Here is an 8,780-nt window from a genome sequence, read left to right as displayed (position 1 = left end):
GTCTTTAGCAGGGCCGTATTTACAGTTCACGCTGCCCTAGGCACTAAGCCTGAATATACCCCATTAAAGGCCTATTTAGTTTAGCCAATTATCCTCATGATTCGCCAGTTTCTGACCAATTATAATGATATTTGCTCAGTGTTAACAAAGGAGAAGATCAATGATAAAAACTTTGCTTATCGTTAATCTCAAATGAGAAAAAAAAAAGGTAAAACACCCGGCCGTAGTCATAGCGATGCGTATTCTGTTCTGAGCGTAGCCCGGCCTCCAGGGATGACGATGCATCCCATGTGACAGCTGCAGCCAATCAAAGGCTGCAGCGGTCACATGGACTACAGTGTCATCGCAGGAGGCGGGGCTACGCTCAGAGAGAGAGAGGGACTATGGCCGGGAGTATTAGCTTTTTTTAAAATTTATTTCTGCAGTCTTTCCGCCAAAAAAACTGCACCAAAATTTGGTGCCGTTTTTCAGGTGAAATTCCCTGCAGTTCTCAGGACGTATACACTGTGTAGTTTTACGTATCCGCCCTGTGTGTTCCTACCCTTATAATCAAGTTGCTCTGCCCACAAATATTATCTCTAATGGCTTATTCAGACGAATGGGATATACGTCCGTGCAACGCGCGTGATTTTCACACGCGTGGCACGGACTTATATTAGTCTATGGGGCCGTGCAGACATGTGCGTGATTTTTACTCAGCGTGTGTCCGCTGCGCAAAAGTCACGACATGTCTGTTCTTTGAGCGTTTCTTGCGCATCACGCACCCATTGAAGTCAAAACCACGCATGCCACACGGAACAGCGTGATTCGCGCAACAGCAGTCAAAAGGATGAATGAAAACAGAAAAGCACCACGTGCTTTTCTGTTTACAAACATCCAAATGGAGTGTCATAATGATGGCGGCTGCGCGAAAAGCACGCAGCCGCGCATCATATGCTGCTGCCGCACGGAGCTGTCAAGTGCCTTTTGCGCACGCAAAACGTTGCATTTTTTGCAAGCGCAAAAAGCACACACTCGTGTGAATCCAGCCTAAGGCTTTATTCAGACGAACGGGAAAAACGTCCGTGCAACGCGCGTGATTTGCACGCGCGTTGCACGGACCTATATTAGTCTATGGGGCCGTGCGGACATGTGCGTGATTTTTACTCAGTGTGAGTCCGCTGAAAAAAAGTCACGACGTGTCCGTTCTTTGTGCGTCTTTCGCGCATCACGCACCCATTGAAGTCAATGGGTGCGTGAAAACCACGCATGCCGCACGGAAGCGCTTCCCTGCGAACTGCGTGATTCGCGCAAGAGCTGTCAAACTCTGAATGTAAACAGAAAAGCACCACGTGCTTTTCTGTTTACAAACATCCAAACGGAGTGTCTTTGAGATGAGCGAACCCGGACAACCGAACCGAACTTCACCAGGTTCTCTATGGGAGCGCCGGAAAAAGCAGAACATTGCACTCGGCTATCTCCGGCGCTCCCATAGAGAATGAATGGAGCGACAGTGCGCATGCGAATGTAACCGGAATACCCCTTAACGAGGTATTTGACAGCAGCTCCTACATAGTGCCAGCGTGGTTGTTCGCCGCGTTGCGACAGTGTGAGGGCCGCTCCGTGTGGCCGTACCCTAAAGAATCCTTTCTCCCCATACAGAACGCTAAGTTCCCCTCCCCATGATTCATAATAAGCTCCTACACCACAAAATAAACTATACAGAAGTCCCCCTCCTCACAAAATACATGTATAAAGAATCCCCCCCCACTCCTATAGCATTTAGGGCAATGTCCCCTCACCTTCAAAATCGATCTGTAAAAAATACACACTTAAATCACCTATAACCTAGTCTCCCCTCCCCAACAAAATCGATCTTTTAAAAAAACAAACAAAAAAAAACCATCCAGACGAGGCTGGACGCAGCCTGCAGGGCTTAGGAGGGAAGCCTCCATGACAGCCCTAGGAGGGAAAGGGTTAACTTTGTAGGGAAAGTTAGAGGTGGAGGAGGGACAGGGAGGAGTTAGGGGGCCGTTACGGAGCTTCCCGCTGTTTTTCGGCAGTGAGCCGGAAGCAGCGGGAGAAGTAACACTCACCCAAGTAAGCTCCCGTTGCCCCGCTCTGTACGTCATGTCTGAGGCTGATATTCTTGCGCGGCTGCGAGCCGCTGCTGTGCACCACGGTCCCGGTTGGTTGGAGGAGACCGTGGCTGCACTTACAATGATCCCCGACGCCGATTCGCCACGTCAGGCACGGTATACGAGGTCTGTTGCAGTGGGGGACAGGCTCCCCTCCCCCGGCCCCCTTCCTGGCAGTAATATGGCGGCGGGGGGGGAGTCTTCAACACCCGCTCCTGCTCAGAGGAGGCAGAGAGCGTCGCCGGGGGTGACGGTGACTCAGGCCGGGTCTGCCCGGCGCTCCCGGCGGTCCCGACCTCCAGAACGCCTCAGCCCTGAGGTGGTCCCGCGGACACAGCGTCGTAGAGGGAGCCCTAATATGGACGCTGCAAGCCAGGCAGCTGGGAGGACCGTCCCTTCCCAGGCCCTGCGTCCTGGCAGGAATCCCAGGCCGCGACGGGGTCCGGCGGTTCTCAGGGAGTCGCAGGCCGGGCTCCCTGTCACCCCCCCCCATCAGATGCAAGATCGGGAGGACTAGTTACGGCCGCCCCGCCTGGTGATTCTCCGGCCAGGGGGCAGGCTTCATCAGGATCGTCGAGACGGACGCCTAGACCTGCAGCGACGTCGAGGCAACAGGTCCGGTCGGAAGTTTGGATCCCAGCGGTCGGGCGGCATGTTGCCGGCCCATCTGCCAGCGCGTCATCATCCCCGGTTCGGAGATGTCGGTGGGATGGCCAGTCGTCGGCGAGGGAGGAGCTGGAAGACGGTGAACTAGACGTGTATCGGCGAGGGCAGGATGGTCCGGCTGACGGGAACACAGCGCCTGTGCAGCCCGGTGAGTGCATAACTCCATCTTTGTCGTATCCAGCGATTTTTATGTCGGGTGTCGACAGGGGGGCTGCTAGCGTCGCATCGGTGGCCGGTAGTGGCGCGGGCGGGCGCGACGGCGCGGGTCTAGCGGATTTGGTGGGTTGCTTGCGGGAGCTGGTCGGGCGTCTAGATAGGGCGGCGGCGCCAGTAGTTACGGAGGTGTCCCCGGCGGTGGTTTGGGAAGGCCCCAGGGAAGTGGGATTGTTACAGGCGCGGCCCGTAATGGCGGCTACGGAGGCTGTCGCGGTGTCGGTACAGACCGAGGCCCAAAAAGACGGCGATCGGGTGCGTATTGATGATCGTGCTCGCGGGGAGGTGTATGTTTGCTTTGAAGGTCCGTTGGGGGCGCACTTGAAGCAGGAGGTGCGTGAGCGTATTTGGAAGGACGAATACGTTGAGATTTTTTCTCTTCTGCCGCTTGCTAAATTCAATTTGGATAGGAGCAAGCGGGATGAGAGCAAGAAGGACGAGGAGGAGCGTCGGCGGTATAGGCTTATCCCGCAGACGTTCGTTAATTGGTCGCAGGCGTTCGCCATCTTAGCCAGTGTAATAGGAGAAAAGGCGCCGGAAAATTGTTCGGCGTTGTTTTGTTATTTTGACGCCATTGGGGAGGCTCATCGGGTGTACGGGGGGCAGGCTTGGCTCAGATACGATGAGCAATTCCGTCAGCGTAAAGCGGTTCGGCCGGCGATCCAGTGGGACCAGAAGGATATTGCTCTCTGGTTAAGGGTCACGGCTCCTGTTAGGCAGTCCTTTCCCGGGAGCGTTGGCCAAGGGGGCCAGTCCAGTCAGGTCGGACAGGGCGGTGGGGCAAAGTTGGGATTCTGCTGGCAATTCAACGATGGCCAGTGTAAGTTCGGGGCCACGTGCAAGTTCAAGCACGTGTGTTCAGAGTGTAATGGTGCATCCCATGGGGCGGCAAAATGTATGCGAAAAAAGAGGTCAGGGAACCAGTCCTCCTCGGCTGGTCAAGGGGTTGTCACCGGTGAGGGTGGAAAGGATGGCCCCCTATCTAAATGAGTATCCGGATAGGGCTGCGGCGAAGTTGCTTTACGAAGGGTTTAGTGTTGGTTTTATTATTCCTCCGCCTCCTTATGAGGTCCCGGTTACGCGGAGGAACCTTAAATCGGCCTACTTGCATGCTGAGGTCGTGTCGAAAAAATTGTTTAAAGAAGTTTCGTTAGGCCGCATGGCGGGGCCTTTTATTGATCCGCCAATAAAGGATTTAGTTGTGTCCCCATTGGGTATTGTTCCAAAGCGCGAGCCCCAAAAGTTCCGGTTGATTCAGCACTTATCGTTTCCCAAGGGTTTGTCGGTAAATGACGGGATTGATCATGAGTTGTGCTCCGTAGTGTATACCTCATTCGATAAAGCGGTGGGGTTAGTTCGTGCTGCGGGTCCAGGCGCGCTGCTCGCAAAAACCGACATCGAGGCGGCGTTCAGGTTGTTGCCAGTTCATCCAGAAAGCCAACGGCTGTTGGGTTGTTTTTGGAATGGGGCTTTTTACGTGGATCGGTGCCTTCCGATGGGGTGTTCCCTTTCTTGCGCGTACTTCGAGGCTTTTAGTAGCTTCGTGGAGTGGGTGACGAAGGGTGTAGCCGGGGTCGATTCGTTGATACATTACTTAGACGATTTCTTGTGCGTCGGCCCGGGGGGTTTGCCGGTTTGCGGTAATCTGCTTCATGCACTGCAGAAGGTTGCGAGGGATTTTGGGATCCCTTTGGCGCCAGAAAAGACTGAGGGCCCGGTAACGACAATTTGTTTTTTGGGAATTGAGATAGATTCGGTGGCTATGGAGTGTCGTCTTCCGATGGATAAGTTGGGGGCTTTGAGTCAGGAGGTACGTCGGGCTTGCAAGTTAAAGAAAATTACGCTGCGGGAGATTCAGTCGTTGCTGGGGAAGTTGAATTTCGCCTGCCGGATTATGCCAATGGGGAGGGTGTTTGGTAGACGGTTGGCGGCGGCTACGGCGGGAGTGCGTGCGGCACATCACTTCGTACGGCTCAAGGAGGAGCATCGGGCTGATTTGCAGGTATGGGATGACTTCTTGGGCCAGTATAACGGTCGCTCGCTATGGATGGCTCCAGCGCAGGATACGAGTGATTTGAAAATTTTTACGGATGCAGCTGGAGCGGGCGGTTTTGGAGCTTATGGGGGGGGGGTCTGTGGTGCGCAGGTCAATGGCCGGCTAGCTGGGTGTCCAGTGGACTCACGCGGAATCTGGCCCTGCTCGAGCTGTTCCCCATCGTGGTTGCGGCGACCATCTGGGGGGACAGGCTCAGGGATAAGAAGGTTCGTTTTTACTGCGACAACATGGGGGTGGTGCTGGCCATTAACAACATCACGGCGTCCTCTCCTCCGGTAATTCAGTTGTTGCGACATTTAGTGTTGGTGTGCTTGTCATTGAACGCGTGGGTGGTGGCGGTGCACGTGCCGGGGGTACGGAATTGTATCGCTGATGCTCTTTCTCGCTCGCAGTGGGACCGGTTTCGGCAATTGGCACCGGGAGCGGAACGTCTCGGTTTGGTCTGCCCGGAACATCTTTGGGATCTGGTCTCGGTCCCGTAGAACGACTGGTGGAAAGGTCTTTGGCGCGCTCAACGTGGAGTGCTTATTCTGCTTGTTGGAGGCAGTGGGAGGAGTGGGTAAGAGAGTTGGGTGACGTCAACACGGATAGAGACAGGTTGGTGGCACTTTTGTACTGGTTAGGGGACGCCTGGGAGGCGGGGTTTTCATTGGCGAAGGTTAACCGTTTCATGTCGGCGGTGGCGTTTGGTTTTAAGTTACGGGGCTTTAGGGATGTGTCTAAGGAATTCTTAGTGGGGCAGGCTTTGAAGGGTTTGCGCCGAGGTAGGGTCGAGGCGGATCGTAGAAGGCCTGTGTCGTTTTCTCTGCTGAGCTCTTTGGGCGGATCATTAGCATCGGTCTGTCGTTCTTCGGCCGAGATGAGGTTGTTTCGGTTAGCTTTTTCTTTAGCGTTCTTTGGGGCATTTAGAATCGGCGAGTTGGTTTCGCCGAGTACCAAGCAAGCTGGGGGGTTGAGACTGAGAGACGTGAGCTTATATACAGATCGGCTGGAGGTATGGTTGCGTCGGTCAAAAACTGACCAATTTGGAAAGGGGAAGCTGATAGTGTTGTTCGCTCTCCCGGGTTCGGCTATGTGCCCGGTGGCGTGCAGGCAGGGTTTTAAGCCACAAGTGGGGTCTCCGGAGTTGCCATTGCTATGTCACGAGGACGGGTTATTTTTGTCCAGATTTCAATTTAGAGCTGTATTCAAAAAATGTTTGGCGGCGGTCGGTGTCGCGGCGGACGCGTACTCATCTCATTCCTTCAGGATTGAGGCAGCAACGGAAGCAGGGCGCTGGGGGTTGGATGATGAGGGGGTGCGGCGCATCGGTCGTTGGGAATCCAACAGATTTAGGTCTTATGTCCGCCCCCATCTGTTATGAGTTTTGCCGTTTGCACTTATAAGAATGTTTTGTGTGGTGGTATCTAACTTGCTTTTCCGTTTCAGATCCGCCTCAGTGTTTGGTGTGGTTGCTGGGCCACTCTTACGTGCATTGGGGGGCTTTGAGGGCGGACGTCCGCCCGGACGGTCGCCAGTTGCGCATTCCGCGACAGGATGCGGTTTTGCATTGGCTGGGATTTAGAGGTATGTCGTGGAGTAGGGTGTTAGCGGAATTCCAGACATATGCCCGGCTTGATAGGGTCCCGGAGATCTTGGTCTTGCACGTGGGTGGGAACGATTTGGGAGTCCGCCCTTTTCGTGAGTTGGTGCGGGATATTAAACACGATATGTTGTGTTTGTGGGTTTCTTATCCCAGGTTGGTAATTGTGTGGTCGGACATTGTTCCAAGAAAACATTGGCGGCTGGCTAGGTCAGTGGAAAGAGTCAATAAGGCTCGCATTAAGGTTAATCGCGCGGTGTCCCGATTTGTAGCCAAGAACGGGGGCATTTGCGTTCGGCACAGGGACTTGGAGTCAGGAGTGGGGAACTACTGGAGGAGCGATGGGGTTCATTTGACCGAGGTTGGGATTGATCTGTGGAGCTTGGCAATAGCAGAAGGAATTGAAAGGGCGGTGGTGGTGTGGCGGAACTCACAGGCTTAAGGTGGTCAAGGCCTGTTTCGCTGTGGCGGGGGGAGTCCTTGAGGCCAGTCAGTACAAAATTGGTGGGGGGGTCGCATCGGGGGTATGCGTCCCCCAAAAAAGGTACATGGTTGAAGACTTCATCGGGTGTTATCCCTTTGAAGTGGTCTTCTGGTGGAAGGTATATCACTCGAAGGCTTCATCGGGTGTTATCCCTTTGAAGTGGACTTCTAGTGGTCGGTATAGCACTTGAAGGCTTCATCGGGTGTTATCCCCTTGAAGTGGACTTCTGGTGGTTGGAGCCATCTGCAGAGGTGAGCGGTGCCTCCGAGCTGGTTTTCGGCTGGAGGTAATTGGTGGTTTGCAGATGGCTAACTCGAGGTGTGTAAAAAAAAGGGAATATCTAAAATGGTTTCAAGGACTGCCCCTGCTCGGTCTAATGTTAACGTTAAATTGTTATTTATGATTCTGACCCATATTGGGTCATGTGAATTATCAGGAGGAATTCTCTGGTGGATTCCTAATTAGTTATCCGAATGTTTCGGATTTAATTTGTTTTAAACTGTGAAATTAATAAAACGGCTGCTGTGGCCATTTCACATCCAACCTCGGTGTCACGTGTCTTTTCCTAAAGGTGGGGGTGGAGGGATTGGTAGGGATAAGGGAAGGTGCACTAACACATGACTCTACTTAGGCAGGTCATGTTACACATCACTTAACCCCTTCCCTCTTTCCTCCTCCCTCACACAGCACATAAATAGACATAGATTAAGCTAAAGCCTCTGCTCTTACCTGACACTGGAGCTCCGTGGAGGAGACTTCTCTGTGGCAGCAGCACAGCAGGAAGGAGCTGCGTGAGGCTCTGAGTGACACTGCAGTACAGGCTGTGCCGATTGGTGGAGCAGACAGAAGCACCTGCTGCTCCTCCAATCAGCGCTCACTTCACACAGCCGCAGGGCCGCCATCAGGGATTTCAGGGCCCCCTACAGCTAAATTTTCTGGGCCCCCCTACCGTGGCACCGCCTGTTAACGGTACTCCGTCCAGCACTATATCATGGTACCCAGGGCCGCCATCAGGGGGGGTATTAGGGGTACTGATGTGAGAGGCCCGGCCAAACCCAATTGAAAGGGGGGCACGGCAAACTGCCGCGACTTGCCTTTGGTAGAAAAAAAACAGGCCCCTGCAATGGGGCCCGTTTTTTTCACCAAAAGAATGTCATGAGCTGCGGGCCCTCCTTTCAATTAGGTTTGGCCGGGCCTCTCACATCAGTACCCCTAATACCCCCCCTGATGACGGCCCTGGGTAGCATGGGGGTCGTCATGGGGGCCGTCAAACACCGCTGCCCGTGCGACCGATCGCGCATGCGCCCTGGCGACCGCCTGGAATCGCGCACCGAATTTTTAGGCAGATTTTGACCTGCCCACACTATCTTGCCGCGTTTTTTGCCCGCTGGCGATTGAGGACAGCAGACAAAAAACGCAGCGAAAAATGCATTTTCTGCCTCCCATTGATTTCAATGGGAGGTCAGAGGCAGAACCGCGGCAAGAAAGGACGTGCTGCTTTTTCTTTTTTCCGCGACTGACTCCCATTGATTTCAGATTAAATCAATGGGAGGCGGTTTTGGACGTTTTTTGGTGCTGATTCTGACGCAGTGTCCGAGTCAATATCAAGGCCCAAAAACTCTGTGAACTGGGCCTTATTGTTAGGGCTTATTCAGACGAACA

Source organism: Rhinoderma darwinii, unplaced genomic scaffold (assembly GCF_050947455.1).
Source record: "Rhinoderma darwinii isolate aRhiDar2 unplaced genomic scaffold, aRhiDar2.hap1 Scaffold_68, whole genome shotgun sequence".
Taxonomy (NCBI): Eukaryota; Metazoa; Chordata; class Amphibia; order Anura; family Rhinodermatidae; genus Rhinoderma; species Rhinoderma darwinii.
The sequence above is the reverse complement of the archived record's forward strand: the minus strand, read 5'-3'. Positions refer to the sequence as shown.